This window comes from Choloepus didactylus, chromosome X (assembly GCF_015220235.1).
Source record: "Choloepus didactylus isolate mChoDid1 chromosome X, mChoDid1.pri, whole genome shotgun sequence".
Classification (NCBI taxonomy): Eukaryota; Metazoa; Chordata; class Mammalia; order Pilosa; family Megalonychidae; genus Choloepus; species Choloepus didactylus.
In genome coordinates, this window is record NC_051334.1 from 66,098,084 (window position 1) to 66,121,313 (window position 23,230).

Genomic DNA, 23,230 nt, shown 5'->3' on the forward strand with positions numbered 1-23,230 from the left:
AAAGGTGGTTAGTGGGTCATGACTCTCTAATAGATCTAACAAAACATACCTTGAGGTTGTACCCAAGTTGATTGCTGTTGTTACACCCTGTCTCTTCCACCAACACTTTGGGGGATTAACAGAGGATGAGAATATGTAAATGTTGCCCATATAGTGCCTGCCTCTAGCTCTATTCCCAAGAAGTCATCATAGGATTATTAAAATATTATTTTTTACTCATTAGAAAACACTGAGGACCTCTGCTGTCACTGATAGTAAGAGCTAGGTGCTGGCTCCATACAGAACCCATATTAAACTATGTAGACTTTGAACAGCCTACTTATCTTTTCTAAGCCTCACTTTCCTCAATTATCTTCTTGGGATTCTTCCCATTCATTTGTTCATCTGTCCACCCATCCTCCATCTGCACACATGTCTACTTATCTAACCACTCATCCATGTGTCCATCTATTGACCTGTCTGCCCATCTACTGATCATCCAGCATGGATTAGGGGGTTAAGAAATAACTCTGGAGCCAAACTTCCTGGGTTTGAATCCTAGCTTCCCAACTTTCTGGCTGTGTGATATTAAGCAAGTTATTTAACCTCTCTGTGTCTCATTTTTTCTCATCTGGAAGTTGGATAAGATAATAGCTACCTCAAATGGCTGTTTTGAAGATTAAATATGTTCATCTGTTTAAAACATTTAGAATGGCACCTGTCATATAATAAGCACTCTTCCCATATGGAAAATATGGAAACTAACAAATTACAATTCAGTGAATAAAGTGTTCTCATATAAGTTTTATCAGATATAGAACTGGCAAATGAATTGAGGGACTGAGATTGTTGTAATGGATTTACTGAAATGAGATTACTGGGATTGAGGAATGCCTAGCAGGAAGAAAGTAACACTGGGGTTAGGTCTTAAAGCATAAAGGACAAGGTGCAAGGAATAAGCAGGGTGAGAGTGCAGTACCTGCAAAACCATGCAGAATCCCCAAAGGATGAAGCACATTTGGGGAATGATAGTTCAGCCAGTAAGGCTGGGGAGCCAGGCCCAGGCTTGAGAAAAGGCCTTGTAACCCCACTGAAGAATTTTGCCTTTACTCTGAAAGCATGGGTTTCCAGGAGGGTACAGATAAAGTCAGATGTTTTCTTGAAGACGGGCACTCTAGGCACTAGGTGGAGACAACAGAAGATGAGTCTGGGGAGATGGTGAAGACCTGAGTGGATAGGGAGAGGGAAGAAGTGTAGACAGACATAGCCAGCCTCAGAACACTATTCAAATAAAACCTTGCACCAGAGAATAATAAATATATAAACCATTATTTTAGCTTAATATAGCTGCTGAAATACAGTATACCAGAACTGGTTGGCTTTTACAATGGATGTTTATTAACTTACAAGCTTACAGTTCTGAGGCAATGAAAATGTCCAAATAAAGGCATCAACAGGTGATGCTTTCTCCCCAGAGACCAGCTACTGGCAATCTTGGATTCCTCTCTCCCTTCTATTCCAGGCTTCATTGCTTTCAGCTTCTTTCTTCCATGGCTTTCTCTCTGAGCTTCTGTGTCTTTTTCACTGTCTTCTGTGTCTTTCTTCCACTGAATTTCATCTTCTTATAAAGTACCCCATTAAGAGGATTAAGACCCACATGGGGGCATGCCTCAACTGAAATAAACTAATCAAAAGGTCCCACCCAAAATAGGTTTATACCCACAGGAATGGATTAGCTTTAAAAACATGGTCTTTGCTTGGGTCCATAAAGCCTCAAACTACCACAGCCACTCAACAAGATAAAGTGGACGGAGGGGTCCTAAGGGACCTTTGAGTAGGATCCACCAAATCCAAAGGGTTTAAAAGCCCCCAGCATGGGGATAAGATCTAATGAAAGGTGACCTCTCAGCCCATGCAGCTATTCTTAGGCTTGTGTATTGGGAGCAGGAAGCCATGCATATGGCTCCATTCTACTCTTCATTTAGATTTCTGTGCACATGTCACCTCCTCATAGAGGCCTTCTCTGACCACCCTGTATAAAATAGCAGAATTCTATTCATGGTTTCCCATTTACTGCGCAGCCCAGATTGGGTCATACTGTGGAGAGTGCAGGGAAAACAGTGCCTTCAGGGATCCCACAGTTTGCTTCTCTCCCTCTCTCTCTCTCATACACACACACATGCACACATACACAAACACAGAACAACAGTAAACCAAACAGCACAGCATGTAGTTAGTACTAAATGATATGATTTAGCCTAGTAGTGCTACAAGAGTTGGCAGAATAAAGAGGAAAGAGTCTCAGGGATGGAACTGGCTAGGTTTCTTCAGAAAGAATGTGGAATCTGATGAGTGCACTGAAAGATGAACAGGAATTTATGTGGAGGAAACAGGTAATAACATAGTGGTGAAGAGCGACCCTGGAATTAGCCAATCTTGGGCTGGAAATCAGACTCTGCTGTTCACTAGCTTCATCTCCTTGGGCAAATTTCTTTGTATCTCTAAGCCTCAGTTCTCATCCAAAAAATGGAGAGACTCATAACACCTACTTCATAATGTGGTTGCAAGTTTTAAGGACATGGTATAAGCAAAGGTCCTCAAAATGTGCCTGATTTCCTTTATTGTGACCTTCTTACATATCATGGCAGCCTCACTCCACTCACCCCAAGGTCCCAAGAACCCATACCCACTGTGGAACCCCAACCAGGCCTAACTTCTTGGGAAAATTCTGTGTTGCCATTGCTCTTTATGCTTCTCCCCTCTTCAAAGCTGGTCTGGCCTTTGTTCCATTCCCACAGGGCTCTATTGCCTAGCTCTTTGATCTGATAAATTAATTCCTAGTGAGAGATTAAAAATTGATAATGGCCTCTTCCAGAGATTTTTCATTTTTACATAAGACTCCCAGGCACATAATACTGATCCTCAGAGGCATGTCGGAATGCCAGAGGTTTCCCAGACAGGATTCATTGCTATGTATGGGGGGTATGCACCTACTCAGGCCCTAGGAACCTATAAGTCCCTCCATTCCAATCATCTGCTCTGAAAGGAACCTCCTCCTGATGCTCCCCTCAGGCCCCAACCTTCTTGTCTCCCCATTCTCCTTTGGCCTGTTCTGACATGGTAACCCAACTTGGAATTATTTACCTTAGCACTTCTGATAGGGAATCACATAGAATACTGTTATTCAGTAACCCTAAGTTACCTGGGCCAGTGCCCAGCCCAGTCCTTAGTCTGAAGTGAATGAGAATGAGGAATACTGTGACCTTCTGGCAGGCTGGAGGCCTGTCTCATGATATCCAGCTCAGCTTCACCCATTATTCCTTAAAGGCAGGTACAACAAGCATACTCTACCATGCCACAAATCTCCCTGCCCATACTGTTCCTGACTAATCATATGCCTAAGTACAGGAGAGAGGCAACATTAGGAAAGATTAAAGATAAAAGATTGCACAGGACTTGGCACCCAGAATGCATCTGTGGTAAATTCCACACCATCAACTTGGCTTCATCCTGCAGCCATGATAAACTCGACTCAGAGTACCATGACTCAGGTTCCTGCCCATACTAGAAGTTGACATTTTCCAGTAAATAGTTTACTTTTTCTTCTTTCTGGAGTGATAATCATGACCTATCTTTGCAGTCCTTCAACAGATGACACAGTCACAGTGGCCAAAGATAATAAGAACAACAAAAACAACAAGACCCATTTACATGGCACTTACACTGTGCCAGGCACTGTGTTACATGCTTCACATTCATTAACTCATTTAATCCTCACAATAAACCTAGGAGGTAGGTGCTATCATCATCATTATTATCCTCATTTTACAAATGAGGAAACTGAGACACAGAGAGGTGAGTGACTTGCCAAAGATCACACAATTAGCAGGTGGGAGAACTGAGACTCAGAGGCAAGCAGTGTGGTCACCACCACATCTTACCCTATACTGTCTCTCAACTTTGACCTCATGAGTCCAGTGAAACCTCCTGAACTGAGTACCAGCATACAAAGTCTCACAGTATCTATGTGCAAAGGGCTGTTGAGCAGATGAAATCTTGAAGCTGGATTGCAAGAAAATTGGCAACCTACTTAAGAGAAAACACTACAGTGGCCTTGGATTTTTGGATCCACCAGACCTGCACCCATTTGCACATACTTAATGTGCTAAAAAGTCCTTATTTTTAAAGGCAGGCCAACAGTATGCTAGTAGATAATTCATGTGAGAGTACTAATATCAAATGGCATTTAATGTGCCAGGTACTGAATGGGGTGCTGGGGTCCATGAACACAAAGTATGTCCACACCCCATGCTGAGCACCCAGAATCCTAGGACAGGCATTGTGCCAGTTTGTATATATTACGGCCCCCAAAAAGCCATATTCTTTAATGCAATCTTGTGGGGACAGACTGATTAATCTGTTGATTAGGGTGGAAATGTTTGATTAAATTATTTCCATGGAGATGTGGACCCTGCCCCTTCAGGGTGGGTCTTAATTAAATCACAGGAGTCCTATAAGAGAGATTACAGACAAAAGGAGCAGAGAAGAGCTGAGAGAAACTTTTGGAGAGACACAGATACTTAGAGATGCTTAGAGATGTTTGGAGTTGTGGACAGAAGGGTGTTTGGAGATGCTAAGCTAAGAGATGAAACTCAGAATTTGCCCTGGAGAAGCACAGATGCCAGCCACATGGCTTCTCAGCAGGCAGAGGTGTTCCAGATGGCATTGACCATTCTTTGGTGAAGGTATCCTCTTATTGATGCCTTAGTCTGGACACTTGAATGACCTTAGGACTGTAAATTTGTAACTTAATAAATCCTTCTTATAAAAGCCAATCCATTTTTGGTATTTTGCATAACAGCAGCTCTAGCAAACTGGAACAGGCATGGTTTGGAGGCTCCAGAAGAACTGGGGCTGCCTCTTGTTCACTGCTGTGAGCCCAAAGCCTGAAATATAGTGGGTGCTCAAAAAGTGTTTGTTGGGTGAATGAGCAAGATTCAAATGAAATTTTAAAAATCATGGCTTTTGCCCACAGAAAACTTACAGTGTAATTGGACATATGTCATATGTAAAACAGACAAAATTTATCAAAGGCAATTAAACTAATTAACAAGTGTTATCCAACTAATTCTGAGCACATTTGTAGCTCTCTTTTGTTCTCATAACAGTTGTGAGCTACGAGGAACAGAAGATTTTCTCTAAAGGATACAGGTGGAAAAATTGAGGCCCACATAAATTTAGACACTTAGAGTCAGAAGGGGTCTTAGAGGCCATCCCATGCAACTCTAACCCCTGCACAAAATAATCCCCTCCCTCCATTCTCACCCTACAACTCTTGACAAGTTCCAAAATCCAAAGACAAAAACTTGCTCCATACATAGTGAAGGGTCTAGAATTCTCCCCACAGCATCTCTAACAAGTGGTCCTTCAGCTTCTGATGGATACATCCGGGTTTGTATTCACACCAGTGTGGGTGGCCTTAGAAACCACATAGTCCAAACCCTTCCATAAATCAGGTGAGAAAACTGAGACTCAGAAGGGAGAAAAAATTTTTAAAAGTTAACAAGTTGCAAATCTGAGACTATAGTCTGAAATCTGAATGATTTAGCCTTTTTCAAGGGTGAGTTTGCATGAGTATGCATGCACATATGTGGAGAGAGAGATTATCCATAGCTATCTGTTAGCACAATGATGGCTTCCTGCCCATGTTGTGTGACTTGCAGCAATATCACCTTGCTCCCAGGGGCTGCCTGTGAATATTGCTTCCTGACTGGAACCTGACACCTGCCATTCTCCAAAGCAGTAGAAACAAATGTGTATAAAAACATACACTGATGCAAACACATAAACAGGCCTTGCTATGAGAAAACCAATATAGGAAAATCCATAGCAATCAAAAACCAAAGAACCAAGGATAGGCAGCTCTGTGCCCCCTTTAGAAATAACTGGAAAACTCTGCTCTTACCAGACAGAGCCCAAAAGTGCTGCCAAGCTTCTTGGCCATCAGAAAAGGCTCTCAGAAGCTTTATTTCCTCCTCAAAACAAATGCAAACAAAGGCTATTTTCAAATCCATCCATCCCTTTACCATCTTTCTGGACATCAGGAGCTTGTGTCTGAAAACACTACCCCTTAAATAAAAAACATGCATAGGTGGCTGAAATCTAGGTCCCAAGAGACACAAGAGGTGGAGAGCAGGCCACCACTAACAGCAGAGAAGCTCTTCATGCACAGGAATGCCACAGTTTTTGAGGGAAAAAGACCCCCAAATAATTGGAGGAATACAGTAGAGCCATAGAAGTAGACAAATGTTGGGGAAGCACAAAGGCACAGCCAAGCCAGCTAAGAGAGGCTCAGGGAGGGCACACTAGAGGAGGTTTTGACCCAGCCAAGTGCTGAAGGATGAGTTATCCAAGTGTAGGGTAGTAGGTAGGCAGTCCATGTGGATTGAGTAACATTGAGGTGAGGGAGCACATGGGGCCTCAGAAGTACTGAAAAGTCAATCTGACTGCTGAGGAGGGGATAAATCAGGAAGTGGAGGGAGATGGGACTCAAAAGTTTGGCAGAAGTCAGTTCAGGCAGGACCCAGTAAACCAATCAAAGGATTTGGGTCTCCTTAGGAGGTAATTGACAGCTGTGGAACTGGTTCTAAGAGAAAAGTGACGTGAGTTTTAAAGCATTCAGTACAGCAGCAGAATGGAGAATAGATTTGTTGGAAGCAAAATTGGAGGCATGGGAAACATTTGGGAGATTGAGCCAATAATTCTGGAAGAAGCATAAGAGTAATGGGGAAGAGAGAATGAATTGGAAGGAACTTTTTATTTTTAAGTTTTATAAGCAGTAACTTTGTCTAATTTGTGTGTACAAGTCTATGAGTTTTAATACATGTATAGATTTATATAACTCCACCCCAATCAGAATATGGAACAGTTCCATTACCCCCAAAAAACTCCCTCATGCTTCCCCTTTGTAGTCATACCCTCTCCCCACCCTTAATTCCTGGTAACCATTGATTTATTCGCTATCACTACACTTTTGTCTTTCCATGAACGTCACAAAAATGGAACCATAAATTGTGTAACCCATTAAGACTGGCTCCTTTCACTCAGCATGTCTTTGAGAATTCATCTACAGTATTGTGTGAATCAATATGTTCCTTTTTATTACTAAAGAATAATAAATTGTATTGATTTAACGCATTTTATTTATCTATTCATCCACTGTAAGACATTTGGGTTGTTTTCACTTTTGGACTATGATGAATAATGCTGTCATGAACATACATGTACAGGATTATGTGGACATATGTTTTCAGTTCACTTATGTCTCTAGGACTGGAATTTCTGGGTCCTATGGTAAATACTCTATGTTTAACATTGTGAGGAATTTTTCAAGTGGCTGCACCATTTTACAAGCCCACCAGCAATGTATAAGGGTTCCAAGTGCTCCACATCCTCGCCAGCATTTGGTGTCATCAGACTATTTTCATTAAGTCATTCTAATAGATGTGTAGTGATCAATCATTGTGTTTTTAGTTTGCATTTCCCTAATGGTTAGTATTGTAAAGCACCTTTTTATATGCTTATTTGCCACTTGTATATCCTCTTCAGTGAAATGTCTATTCATGTCTTTTGCCCAGTTTCTAGTTGCATTTTTGTTTGTTCCTAGGGTGGTACTTTAAGCTTTCTTTATATATTCTAGATACTAGTGGTTTGTTGGATATGTTGTTTGCAAATATTTTCTCCCATCTGTAACTTGTCTTTTTATTCTTTTCACAGGGACTTTTGTAGAACCAAAGTTTTTAATTTTGAAGGTGTCCAATTTATCTACCATTTATTTTATGGATAATGCTTTTTGTGTCATGACTAAGAACTCTTTCAAAAGTCCTAGATCCCCAAGATTTTTTCTCCTATGTTTTCTTCTAACACTGTTAAAGTTTTATGCTTTACATTTAAATCTATAGTCCATAATTTTTGTATAAGGTGTGCGATTTAAATCAAGTTTCCTTTTTTTCCTTTTATTTTTTGCCTGGGTAGAGCCAATTGCTCCCACACCATTTGTTGAATAGGTTATTCTTCCTTCAATTTTGATCTTTATCAAAAATTAATTGGTCAGAGAGTGATATCATCAACAAGGCGATGTAAGACACATCCCTCAAAAACAACTCATAAAAGGTTAAATCCTACTTACTTGGAAATCTGGAAGACTACAGAGAATGGAGAAGGACTCCACAAGTGCTGAATCAAAGAAAAAAGAAAAAAACAAAAAAGGTAGGAGATCTATGACTCAGACCTGAGAGTCTGGACCCCTCCACCTCAATTGGTCCCATGCAGTTTGAGACACACATAGACAGCATGGCCTGGGTACCTCCTGCTGTGCATTCAGACCACAGAGCAATTCACATCAGCAAGTTAGAACCCCATGCATATCCAGTTCCATGTGACCCAAGGCCTCAGGGACCCAAGGTGGAAACCACATGGCTGGGGTTCTGGTTTGCTAATGCTGTTGTTATGTAAAATACCAGAAATGGGTTGGCTTTTATAAATGGGATTTATTAGGTTAGTTCTAAGGCCATAGAAGAGTTCAGACCAAGGCATCAACAAGATGATACCCTCACTGAAGAATGGCCAATGGTGTCCAGAACACCTCTGTCAGCTGGGAAGGCATGTAGCTGGCATCTGCTGTTCTTTGCTCCCAGGTTGCAATTCAAAATGGCTTTCTCCAAGATGTCTCTGGACTTGTCTCTCTTAGCATCTTCAGCTACTGTGCATCTAAGCATCAGGGTCCTCTCTTAGCTTCTCTGGAGCAAACTCTGGGCTAGCATTTCAAAGCTTCTCTCCAAAAGTCTCTCTCAGCTGCTCTGAGCTCCTTCTGTTTTTGAGCTCTTTTATAGGACTCCAGTGATTAAATCAAGACCCACCCTGAATGGGCAGATTCCATATCTCCATGAGAATGATTTAATGAAATGGTTCACTCCCAGTTGATTGAGTCACATCTCCATAGAGACATTCAAGCAAAAGATTCCAACCTAATCAGCAGTAATACATCTGCCTCTACAGGATTGTATTAAAGAATGTGGTTTTGGAGAGGAATAATGTATCCAAACTGGCACAGCTGGGGAGAATGTGCATACAAAAGAGCCCTCAGGAAACAAATGTGACTGCAGAAGAACTCGTGGGAAGAGGTGCACATACTCAAACCCATCACTGATTACTGGAGCACCTAAATGAAAAAAAAATGGAGCTTTTTGAATGCTGACTCCATCTGGCACTATGGGGTTGGATACCCTAATGGGGAAGTTACTGGAGACAGAAGAGTCTAATGGTGAAAAAAAAATGGAAACCCAAACAGCTGTAAGACATAAAGAGACCCAGGACTGAAAAATGTAATGAAAATAGGGCACTGAGTGAGGGAGAGAAGTTAAACAAACTATAAGATCTGGAGAGAAAATTCTGCAAAAAAATAAATAAATATAGAAAAAAAAACAGATCAGGATTCCCAGAGAAGGAAAAGAGGAAAAGAAGCTATCTCATGGAGATGAAACAGTTGCACATAAAAGGGCAATCTTACAAGTTGCATCACATATTCAGGGCAAAAAGAGAGGCACATAAGACCTGAAAAAAATCTAAGCAGTTAAACATGGGCTACTTTAAAGCTCCATAGATATTGGACAAGGCATCAAAGGAGAACCTTAACACACAGCCTATCTATAATAAAACCTTAATTAAGCAAGAGGGACAAACTAACCTTCAGAATTAGGACATCAAATTAAACACATGCCAAACATCAGCAAAAAATTACAAGCCATACTAAGAAACAGGAACTTATGGCTCAGTCAAGGGAACAAATTAAAATTTCAGAATAGACAGATTTTGGAAAAACTAATCAAAGCTGTTCAAATAAATATCCTAAACCAATTCAAGGACATTAAGGAAAATATGGATAGAAATAAAATAAATATAGATATAGTGCTAAAGGATATTAAGAAGACAATGTGTGAGCATAAGGAAGAATTCAAAAGCTTAAAAAGAAATATAACAGAAATTATGTGGATAAAAAGCAAATGATGGAGATTAAAAATACACTAGAGCAATGAAACAACAGATTTGAACAAGAAGAAGAAAAAATCAGCAAACTAGAAGACAGGTCAATCCAAAGCACACAATCAGGAGATGGAAGATGGTGGCATAGAGAGGAGTGGAAGTTAGCCCCCCAGAGCAACTAATAAACAATGAGGAAGAACTAGTGAATGATCTGGAATAACTGCTAGGGGACAACCATGGCTGTCCACACATTGTGCACCAACATGGATTAGGAGGAATGCCTGAGATCACAGCATGGAATCTGTGAGTAGAAACTGTGGACCCAAACTGGGAGTCCCTTCCCCCCACAGCAGCTTGAACTGCAAAGCCTCACTGTGATAGAGAGCTGCATTCTCTGAACAAGCAAATATACCTCAGTCCAGCTCCAACAGGGGTCTTAATTAAAAAATGTGGACTGCTGAATACAAGCTACAAATCCCCAATAAGCAGACAGAGGCTTTTAGTGATGAATGACCTTAAAGAACCAGAAGACTAATCTGTCCCAGGAGGGGGAGACCAGAAGACCAGGCGTTACTTCTGGCCAATGAATGAAATTGGGGGCACATGGACTGGCTCTGAAAGGGGGATTTCTGTCCCTTTTCCCCCCTCTCAACCAGAGTGGCTCAGTGGAGAAAACCTCAGCCATTTTCAGTTCACAGCCTTCTGACCCAGACCAGGGTGGAGATAGCAGAGTCAAAGAGACAAAGAACCTATTTAAATGCTGATGATAACTCCCTAGGGGAGAATCTTCCCTAAGAGGAAGGAGGGGCTGCCTAGCTCTACAACTGGCCTTCCACTCAGAACCAGACTCCAAAGCTTGGGGGAAAACAGCCAAAATAGAAACTAAGGGGGCCACACCTCCTCACACCAGTCAGGAGCAACAGGGTGACAGGCACCACCTGCTGGGCAGGTTAGGAAAAGCACAGTGTATAGAGGCCTCAAAGGGTGTGTCAGTCTTCTAAGACACACTCTCAGGGAAACCTGAGACTGAATATTTCCCCCTTTGGAGACCTGAACCTGTTCTGGTCTGGGAAAACCTGATTAGGTTAACCAAGGAAACAAGATGCCTAGACAACAGAAAACTACAACCTACACTAAGAAAGATGAAGTTATTTCCCAGTCAAAGGAACAAACTTACACTTCAACTGAGATACAGGAATAAAAACAACAAATGCTAAATTAATTCAAAAAGTTTAGGAAGATATGGCAAAAGACATGAAGGCTATAAAGAAAACACCAGGCATACATAAGGTAGAAATCAAAAGTTCAAAAAAACAACTGGCAGAATCTATGGAAATGAAAGGCACAACACAAGAGATGAAAGACACAATGGAGACATACAACAGCAGATCTCAGAGGCAGAAGAAACACTCAGGAACTGGAGAACAAGATACCTGAAATCCTACACATAAAAGAACAGATGGGGAAAGAATGGAAAAATATGAGCAATGTCTCAGGGAATTGAATCACAACATGAAATGCATAAATGTATGTGTCATGGGTGTCCCAGAAGGAGAAGAGAAGGGAAAGGGAGCAGAAGCAATAATAGAAGAAGTAATCAATGAAAATTTCCCATCTCTTATAAAAGATGTAAAATTACAGATCCATGAAGTGAAGCATACCCCAAACAGAATAGATCTGAATAGGCCTATGCCAAGACACTTAATAATCAGATTATCAAATGTCAAAGTCAAAGAGAGAATCCTGAAAGCAGCAAGAGAAAAGCAATCCATCACATATAAAGGAAGTTTGATAAGTCTATGTGTGGATTTCTCAGCAGAAACCATGGAGGCAAGAAGGAAGTGGGGTGATATATTTAAGATATTGAAAGAGAAAAACCACCAACCAAGAATTTTATATCTGGCAAAACTGTCCTTCTAATATGAGGGAGAGTTTAAAATAGTCTCTGACAAACAGACAATGAGAGAGTCTGTGAACAAGATACCTGCTCTACAGGAAATACTAAAGGGAGCACTACAGACAGATAGCAAAAGGTAGGAGTGAGAGGCTTGGAACACAATTTTGGGTGACAGTAGCACAGCAATGTAAGTACACTGAACAAAGACTGTGAGTATGATTGAAAGAGGGTTAGGAGCATGTGGAACACCAGAAGGAAAGAGGAAAGATAAAGGCTGGGACTGTATACCTCAGTGAAACCCGGAGTGCTCAACAATTGTGATAAAATGTACAAACATGTTTTTTCATGAGGGAGAACAAATGAATGTCAACCTTGCAGGGTGTTAAAAATAGGGTGGTATTGGGGGAAAATACAAACAATGCAAACTAGAGACTGTAATTAACAGAAATATTGTATTATGCTTCCTTTGATGTAACAAAGGCAATATACCAAAGCTAAATGCATATAAGAGGGGGACGTAGGGGAGGGGTATGGGACTCTTGGCACTGGTAATATTGTCTGATTCTTTATTCTACTTTAGTTTAATGCTATCTTTCCTTTTGTTGCTTTCTAGCTGTTGTGTTTTTTCCCTCTCTCTCTCTCTGTTTTCTTTTTCTTTTGTCTCTCTGCCTTCTTTGACTCTTCTTCCTTCTTTGTGGAAGAAATGGCAATGTCCTTATACAGATAGTGGTGATGGTGGTGAATACATAAATACAGGACTATACAGGGAACCATTGTTTACTTAGTACAGAATGTGTGGTGTGTGGACAAAACCATCTTTAAAAAATGGGTGGAAGAAGAAATGAGGGCTCTATATTGAGTGAAATAAGTCAGACACATAAGGACAAGTATTACAGGGTCTCACTGATATGAACTAATTATAATATGTGAACTCATAGATGTGAAATATAAGTTACCAGGATATAGAACGAGGCTAAAAAATGGGGAGTGGTTGCTTATTATGAGCAAAATGTTCAATTAGGTTGAACTTAAATGTTTGGAAATGAACAGATGTGATGGTAGCACATTGTGAGGATAACAAACAGTGCTGAATGGTGCATGAATGTGGTGGAATGGGGAAGCTCAGACTCACGTATGTCACCAAAAGGAAAGTTAGAGGTCAAAAGATGGGAATGTATAAAACAGTGACCCTTGTGGTGGGCATGTCTGTGGTTAACTGTACAAATATTAGAAATTTCTTTCATGAACCAGAACAAATGTAGGACACTATAACTAGAAGTTAATAATAGAGGGGCATATAGGGAAAAAATACACCTATTGCAAACTATGTACTACAGTTAGTAATATTTTAACATTCTTTCATCAACAGTAACCAATGTACAATACCAATACTATGAATCAATAATGGGGGGGGTGGTTAAGGGTGTAGAAGGATTTGAGTTTCTTTTTTTGTCTTTATTTCTTTTCTGGAGTAGTGAAAATATTCTAAAAATTGAAAAAAAATAATTGTGGTGATAGATGCACAGCTCTCTGATTGTACCAGGGGCAACTGTGCACTTTGGATCTTTGGATAATTGTATGGTATGTGAACAATCTCAATAAAAAAAGCACACAATCAGAAGAACAGATAAGATACAAATCTTATGAAAGGCATAAATATGCATGTCCAAGCAGTGCAACATACTCCAAACAGAATAAATCCTAATAGACCTACCCCCAAACACATACTAATCAGAATGTCAAATGCCAAAGATAAAAAGAATTCTGAAAGCAGCAAAAAGAGAAATTCATCACATATTAGGGATCCCCAGTAAGACTAAATGCCAATTTCTCATCAGAAGCCATAGAGATGAGAAGGCAGTATATGATATATTTAATGTACTGAAGGAGAAAACTGCCAGCAAAAAAAATTCTTTATCCAGCAAAACAGTCCTTCAAAAATGAGGAGTTTAAAACATTCACAGATAAATAGAAACTGAGAGCATTCAACAACAATAGACCTGCCCTGCAAGATTTGCTAAAGTGAGTGCTTCAGGTTGAAAGGAAAAACAAGAGAGAGTGGCTTGTCACAGTGTGAAGAAGTGAAGATCTTCAGTAATGGTAACTTAATGCATAAATACGAAACCAAATAATACTGTACCTTCAAAATATAACTCTACTCTTTAATTCCTATAGGGTTAAAATTTAATTGAATAAGAAATAGTCATATTTCTAAATAAGGAGATGAAAATTATAAACAGGTAATGTGGTACAAAACCAATATAAAGAGACGAAACAGAAAGATATAGGAGTAGAGAACATTTGTGCTATTGAAGCTAAGTTGGAACCTTTTCAAATTAGTAGGTTATAGACTTAAGTTGTGTAATACAAACCCCAGGGCAACAAGAAAATGTATTTTAAAAAATACACAGAAATGGAAATGAGGAAGAGATCAGATACATCACAAAAGATTAACTATACAGAAAAGGAGGCTGCAGTAAAGGAAAGGAAAGTTAAAAAAAAAGATATGTTATATAAAAAAACAAAGGAAACATGGGTGATGTAAGTACTGCCTTTACAGGAATAACGCTGAATGTTAATGAAGTAAACTCTCCAATCAAAAGATATGGGTTGGCAAAATGGATTAAAAAACATAATCCAACTCTCTGTTGTTTATAAGAGACTCACTTTAGAAACCAAGACACAAATAAGGAAAGATAATCAATGCAAATAGTAAACAAAAGACAGCTGTGACAGTTATACTTTAAGCTAAAATCCCAGACAAAATAGACTAAACCAAAAGACATTGCAAGAGACAATGAAGGACATTATATGTTAATAAAAGGGTCACTACACAAAAAAGAAATAAAAATCATAAACATGTATGTGCCTAACCATAGTTCCTCCTGAAATACATGAGGCAAACACTGAAAATCTGGAAGGGAGAAATAGACAACTCTACAATAATTGTTGCTGACTTCAATACACCACTTTTATCAATGGAGAGAACATGTAGACAGAAGATCAATAAGGAAACAGAGAACAAGAACAAGACCTAACTGTCATATAGAGAACACTGTACTCCAAAAGAGCAGGATACACATTCTTCTCAAGTGCACATGGATTGTTCTCCAGGATAGACTACATGTAGGGTCACAAAACAAGTCTCAAGTAACTGAAAATGATTGAAATTATATGAAGCATCTTGTCTGACCTCAATGAAATGAAGCAGGAAATCAACAACAGACAGAGATCTGGAAAATCTACAAATATATGGAAGTTAAACAACACACTCTTAAAAAATCAATGGGTCAAAGGAGAAATTACAAGGGAAAACAGGAAATATCTTGAGATGAATGAAAATAACAGAAAATATCAAAACTTATGAGACACAATGAAGGCAGTGCTCAGAGGGATATTTAAAGCCCTAAAATCGTTGCACTAAAAAAGAACAAAGAGCTCAAATCAAACACCTAACAGTACACCTGGAGGAACTAGAAAGAGAACAGCAACTGAACCCAAAATAAACAAAAGGTGAGAAATAACAAATAATGAAGCAGAAAGAATTAAATAGAGAATATAAAAAAGCACTAAAAAATCAAAGATAGGTTCTATGAGAAAAATCAATAAAATTTACAAACCTTTAGCTGTACTGTCAAATATTTTAAAAAGACAGTAAGAAAATAAATAAAATCAGAAATGAGAATGGGACATTACTACTGATGCCACAGAAATAAAAAGATCATGAGAAGATACAATGAACAACTGTATGACAGCAAATTAGACAACCTAGATGAAATAAACAAATATATAATTGTTATATATTTAGGATATTAAATTGTAACCACAAAGAAAATAAATGAAAAATATATCCACATAGAAATGAGAAGGCATTGAATATGGTACAACACAAATAGTCAAATAAATGTAAAAGTAGGCATTAATGGAAGTGAGTGACAAAAAGGTAAGACTTACAAATGCTAAATATCAAAATTGCAGAAGAAAGTCCTGTATTATCAGTAGTGACTTTACATGTAAATGGATTAAACTCTCCAAGAAAAAGGCATAGATTAGCAGAATGGATAAAAGGCATGACACAACTATATGCTGTCTGTAAGACACTCACCATAAATTCAAAGACACTAAGTTGAAAGTGAAAGGATAAAAACATATATACCATGCCAATTAGTAACAAAAACATAGCTGGGTGGCTATACTAATATTGGATAAAATAGACTTTAAGTCAAAAACAGTTATGAGGGACAAAATTGGTCATTATATACTGATAAAGAGGACAAGTCAACTGGAAGATGTAACAATTATGCATATAAGAGTAGAGCTCCAAAATATGTGAAGCAGATATGCACAGATGTGATGGGAGAAACTGATGGTTCTACATTTAAAGTAGGAGATTTTAAGACACCAATCAGAATAATGGGTCAAAGATCTAGTAAGAAGATCAATAAGGAAGTAAAAGACTTGAATGACACTCTAAACAACTAGCCCTAACAGATATATAGAACACTTCACCAAACAAAAACAGAATACACAGTCTTCTTAAGTGCACATAAACCATATGTTGGGTCACAAAACAAGTCTCAATATGTACAAAAATATTGAAATCATACAATGTATATACTCCTACCAGAATTGAATGAAGCTAGAAATCAATAACAGAGGGCAAAAGGGAAAATTCTCTAAATGCTGACCTTAAAAAAGAAAGAGTACATATCTCAGAATTGACCTGAATATTGGAAGAAGTAGAATGAGAAAAGCAAACTAATTCCAAAGCAAGCAGAAGGAAAGAAATGACAAAGATTAGAGTGTATATAAACAAAATAGAAAAAAAGTAGAGAGAATAAACAAAACCAGAGAGACGGTTCTTTGAAAAGATCAACAAAATTGACAAACCTTTAGCTAGGCTGACAAGGAAAAATAGAGAGAGGATACAAATAATGAAAATCAGAAATGTAAAGGGGCATATTATTACCAACTCTGCTGAAATAAAAAGGATTATGCAGATAATATGAGCAACTGCACGTCAATAAGTCATATAACCTAGATGAAGTCAACAAACCCTTAGAAACAACCACCTACACTGACTCAAGAAGAAATAGAAGGGGGCAGGGAAAGATATGGCAGTGTGATGAGGTGGGGAATTTAGTTATTCCTCTGGGAAAGTTGGTAAATAGCCAGTAACTGTCTGGAACAACTATTCAGGGGACTTTTGTGACTGACACACATCATATACCAGTCTGGAACAGGTGGAATGGCTGAGATCAGAGCAAAGAACTGTAAGTTTCCCATGCCATGGAGGATAGTGCCCCTCCCCAACTGAGATGGCAGGCTGTCCTAGAGCTGGTTCCTTGAGGGAAAAAGAAGAAGCCTTGTAAAAGAGATCAGACTTTAGAGATATGAACAAGATGGATTTGGTTAGGATGAAGGTAAACAAGACTAAAGGGAAAAGGATGATATTGACCATGTTTTAAAACTTCAACTTCTGTGTGAGACCAAAGGAAGAGATGTTAATTTGGTGGAATATCTATATTTTCTGTAGCATGCTACCTAATATAAATTGTATGGTCAGCTTACTCAAACACCATAATTAAATGGAACCTTGAATAGGGGGTAAGATCTGGTTGGTTTGTACAGGTTAGCATGGAACCCCAATACATCTGAGAATAATTTGGGCAGAGAATTTGGAAAGCCCCATTTAGGGACTGGGGAAAAATTGGAAATAATAAACTTCCTCACCTGGGGAATTCCTGATATTCTCACAAGCATGTGGGACTACCATTGTAGTAGGCCAATCCCTGGATCTTGGGGCTTGCTCTTAGAACCTTGTTATTGCAAAGGAGAGGCTAAGCCTACTAATAATTGTGCCTAAGAGTCACAACAAGGGAACCTCTTTCATTGCCCAGATGTCGTCTCTCTCTCTAAGCCAAAACTGCAGGTAAACCCACTGCCTTCCCCCTCTACATGGGACATAATTCCCAGGGGTGTAAATCTCCCGGGCAATGTGGGACATGACTCCCAAGGATGAGCCTGGGCCAGGCATCATGGGATTGAGAAAGCCTTCTTGGCCAAAAGGGGGAAGAGAAGTGAAACAACATAAAGTTTTAGTGGCTGAGGGATTTCAAATGGAGATGAGAGGTCATTCTGGAGGCTATTATTGTGCACTATATAGATACCCATTTTAGTTTTTAGTGTATTAGAATAGCTAGAAGGAAATACCTGAAACTGTTGAACTGCAATCAAGTATCATTGATTCTTTTTTTTTTAATCATCATTTTATTGAGATATATTCACATACCACGCAGTCATACAAAACAAATTGTACTTTCGATTGTTTACAGTACCATTACATAGTTGTACATTCATCACCTAAATCAATCCCTGACACCTTCATTAGCACACACACAAAAATAACAAGAATAATAATTAGAGTGAAAAAGAGCAATTGAAGTAAAAAAGAACACTGGGTACCTTTGTCTGTTTGTTTCCTTCCCCTACTTTTCTACACATCCATCCATAAACTAGACAAAGTGGAGTTTGGTCCTTATGGCTTTCCCAATCCAATTGTCACCCCTCATAAGCTACATTTTTATACAACTGTCTTCGAGATTCATGGGTTCTGGGTTGTAGTTTGATAGTTTCAGGTATCCACCACCAGCTACCCCAATTCTTTAGAACCTAAAAAGGGTTGTCTAAAGTGTGCGTAAGAGTGCCCACCAGAGTGATCTCTCGGCTCGTTTTGGAATCTCTCTGCCACTGAAGCTTATTTCATTTCCTTTCACATCCCCCTTTTGGTCAAGAAGATGTTCTCCGTCCCACGATGCCTGGTCTACATTCCTCCCCGGGAGTCATATTCCACGTTGCCAGGGAGATTCACTCCCCTGGGTGTCTGATCCCACGTAGGGGGGAGGGCAGTGATTTCACCTTTCAAGTTGGCTTAGCCAGAGAGAGAGGGCCACATCTGAGCAACAAAGAGGCATTCAGGAGGAGACTCTTAGGCACACATATGGGGAGGCCTAGCCTCTCCTTTGCAGCAACCATCTTCCCAAGGGTAAAACTTATGGTAGAGGGCTCAACCCATCAAACCACCAGTCCCCTATGTCTGTTGTCATGTTAGCAACCATGGAGGTGGGGTAGGCGAATACCCCTGCATTCTCCACAGGCTCCTCAAGGGGGCACTACATCTTTTTTTTTTTCCTTGTTTTTATTTCTTTTTTTTTTTTTTAACTTTCCCTTCGTTTTTAAATCAACTGTATGAAAAAAAAAAGTTAAAAAGAAAACAAACATACAATAAAAGAACATTTCAAAGAGACCATAACAAGGGAGTAAGAAAAAGACAACTAACCTAAGATAACTGCTTAACTTCTAACATGTTCCTACTTTACCCCAAGAAAGTTACATAATATAGCAACGTTTCTGTGAACTTGTTCCTACTATATCCATCAGAAATTAACAGACCATAGTCGTTTCTGGGCATCCGCAGAACGTTAAATAGCTTATCTGTTCTTCTTGGATTATTGTTCCCCCTTCCTTAATTGCTCTCTACTGCTAGTTCCCCTACATTCTACATTATAAACCATTTGTTTTACATTTTTCAAAGTTCACATTAGTGGTAGCATATAATATTTCTCTTTTTGTGCCTGGCTTATTTCGCTCAGCATTATGTCTTCAAGGTTCATCCATGTTGTCATATGTTTCACGAGATCGTTCCTTCTTACTGCCGCGTAGTATTCCATCGTGTGTATATACCACATTTTATTTATCCACTCATCTGTTGAAGGACATTTGGGTTGTTTCCATCTCTTGGCAATTGTGAATAATGCTGCTATGAACATTGGCGTGCAGATATCTGTTCGTGTCACTGCTTTCCGATCTTCCGGCTATATACCAAGAAGTGCAATCGCTGGATCGAATGGTAGCTCTATATCTAGTTTTCTAAGGAACTGCCAGACTGACTTCCAGAGTGGCTGAACCATTATACAGTCCCACCAACAATGAATAAGAGTTCCAATTTCTCCACATCCCCTCCAGCATTTGTAGTTTCCTGTTTGTTTAATGGCAGCCATTCTAACCGGTGTTAGATGGTATCTCATTGTGGTCTTAATTTGCATCTCTCTAATAGCTAGTGAAGCTGAACATTTTTTCATGTGTTTCTTGGCCATTTGTATTTCCTCTTCAGAGAACTGTCTTTTCATATCTTTTGCCCATTTTATAATTGGGCTGTCTGTACTATTGTCATTGAGTTGTAGGATTTCTTTGTATATGCAAGATATCAGTCTTTTCTCAGATACATGGTTTCCAAAAATTTTTTCCCATTGAGTTGGCTGCCTCTTTACCTTTTTGAGAAATTCCTTTGAGGTGCAGAAACTTCTAAGCTTGAGGAGTTCCCATTTATCTATTTTCTCTTTTGTTGCTTGTGCTTTGGGTGTAAAGTCTAGGAAGTGGCCGCCTAATACAAGGTCTTGAAGATGTTTTCCTACATTATCTTCTAGGAGTTTTATGGTACTTTCTTTTATATTGAGATCTTTGGTCCATTTTGAGTTAATTTTTGTGTAGGGGGTGAGGTAGGGGTCCTCTTTCATTCTTTTGGATATGGATATCCAATTCTCCCAGCCCCATTGGTTGAAAAGACCATTATGACTCAGTTCAGTGACTTTGGGGGCCTTATCAAAGATCAGTCGGCCACAGATCTGAGGGTCTATCTCTGAATTCTCAATTTGATTCCATTGATCTATATGTCTATCTTTGTGCCAGTACCATGCTGTTTTGGCAACTGTGGCTTTATAATAAGCTTCAAAGTCAGGGAGTGTAAGTCCTCCCACTTCGTTTTTCTTTTTTAGAGTGTCTTTGGCAATTCGAGGCATCTTCCCTTTCCAAATAAATTTGATAACTAGCTTTTCCAAGTCTGCAAAGTAGGTTGTTGGAATTTTGATTGGGATTGCATTGAATCTGTAGATGAGTTTGGGTAGAATTGACATCTTAATGACATTTAGCCTTCCTATCCATGAACATGGAATATTTTTCCATCTTTTAAGGTCCCCTTCTATTTCTTTTAGTAGAGTTATGTAATTTTCTTTGTATAGGTCTTTTACATCTTTGGTTAAGTTTATTCCTAGGTACTTGATTTTTTTAGTTGCTATTGAAAATGGTATCTTTTTCTTGAGTGTCTCTTCAGTTTGTTCATTTCTAGCATATAGAAACATTACTGACTTATGTGCATTAATCTTGTATCCCGCTACTTTGCTAAATTTGTTTATTAGCTCTAGTAGGTGTATCGTTGATTTCTCAGGGTTTTCTAGATATAAGATCATATCATCTGCAAACAATGACAGTTTTACTTCTTCTTTTCCAATTTGGATGCCTTTTATTTCTTTGTCTCGCCGGATTGCCCTGGCTAGCACTTCCAGCACAGTGTTGAATAACAGTGGTGACAGCGGGCATCCTTGTCTTGTTCCTGATCTTAGAGGGAAGGCTTTCAGTCTCTCACCATTGAGTACTATGCTGGCTGTGGGTTTTTCATATATGCTCTTTATCATGTTGAGGAAGTTTCCTTCAATTCCTACCTTTTGAAGTGTTTTTATCAAAAAGGGATGTTGGATTTTGTCAAATGCTTTTTCAGCATCTATTGAGATGATCAATTGATTTTTCCCTTTCGAGTTTTTAATGTGTTGTAATACATTGATTGTTTTTCTTATGTTGAACCATCCTTGCATGCCTGGAATGAACCCCACTTGGTCATGGTGTATGATTTTTTTAATGTGTCTTTGGATTCGATTTGCAAGTATTTTGTTGAGGATTTTTGCATCTATATTCATTAGGGAGATTGGCCGGTAGTTTTCCTTTTTTGTAGCATCTTTGCCTGGTTTTGGTATTAGATTGATGTTAGCTTCATAAAATGAGTTAGGTAGTGTTCCATTTTTTTCAATGTTTTGAAAGAGTTTGAGTAAGATTGGTGTCAGTTCTTTCTGGAAAGTTTGGTAGAATTCCCCTGTGAAGCCATCTGGCCTTGGGCATTTATTTGTGGGAAGATTTTTGATGACTGATTGGATCTCTTTGCTTGTGATGGGTTGGTTGAGGTCTTCTATTTCTTCTCTGGTCAGTCTAGGTTGTTCATATGTTTCCAGGAAATTGTCCATTTCTTCTACATTATCCAGTTTGTTGCCATACAGTTGTTCATAATATCCTCTTATAATTTTTTTAATTTCTTCAGGATCTGCAGTTATGTCACCTTTTTCATTCATTATTTTGTTTATATGGGTCTTCTCTCTTTTTGATTTTGTCAGTCTAGCTAAGGGCTTGTCAATCTTGTTGATCTTCTCAAAGAACCAACTTTTGGTGATATTTATCCTCTCTATTGTTTTTTAGTTCTCTATGTCATTTATTTCTGCTTTAATCCTTGTGATTTCTTTTCTTCTACTTGGTTTAGGATTGGTTTGCTGTTCATTTTCTAGCTTCTTCAGTTGATCCATTAGTTCTTTGATTTTGGCTCTTTCTTCCTTTTTAATATATGCGTTTAGTGCTATAAATTTCCCCCTTAGCACTGCTTTTGCTGCATCCCATAGGTTTTGGTATGTTGTGTTCTCATTTTCATTCGTCTCTATATATTTAGCAATTTCTCTTGCTATTTCTTCTTTAACCCACTGATTGTTTAGGAGTGTGTTGTTTAACCTCCACGTATTTGTGAATTTTCTAAGTCTCTGATGGTTATTGACTTCTAATTGTATTCCATTGTGGTCAGAGAATGTGCTTTGAATAATTTCAATCTTTTTAAATTTATTGAGGCTTGTTTCATGTCCCAGCATATGATCTATTCTGGAGAAAGTTCCCTGAGCACTAGAAAAGTATGTGTATCCTGGTGATTTGGGATGTAATGTCCTGTATATGTCTGTTAAATCTAATTCATTTATCAGATTGTTTAGGTTTTCAATTTCCTAATTGGTCTTCTGTCTGGTTGATCTATCTATAGGAGAGAGTGATGTGTTGAAGTCTCCCACAATTATTGTGGAAACATCAATTGCTTCCTTTAGTTTTGCCAGTGTTTCTCTCATGTATTTTGTGGCACCTTGATTGGGTGCATAGACATTTACGATTGTTATTTCTTCTTGCTGAATTGCCCCTTTTATTAGTATGTAGTGGCCTTCTTTGTCTCTCAAAACATCCCTGCATTTGAAGTCTATTTTATCTGAGATTAATATTGCTACACCTGCTTTCTTTTGGCTGTAGCTTGCATGAAATATTTTTTTCCATCCTTTCACTTTCAGTTTCTTTGTGTCCCTGTGTCTAAGATGAGTCTCTTGTATGCAACATATTGATGGTTCA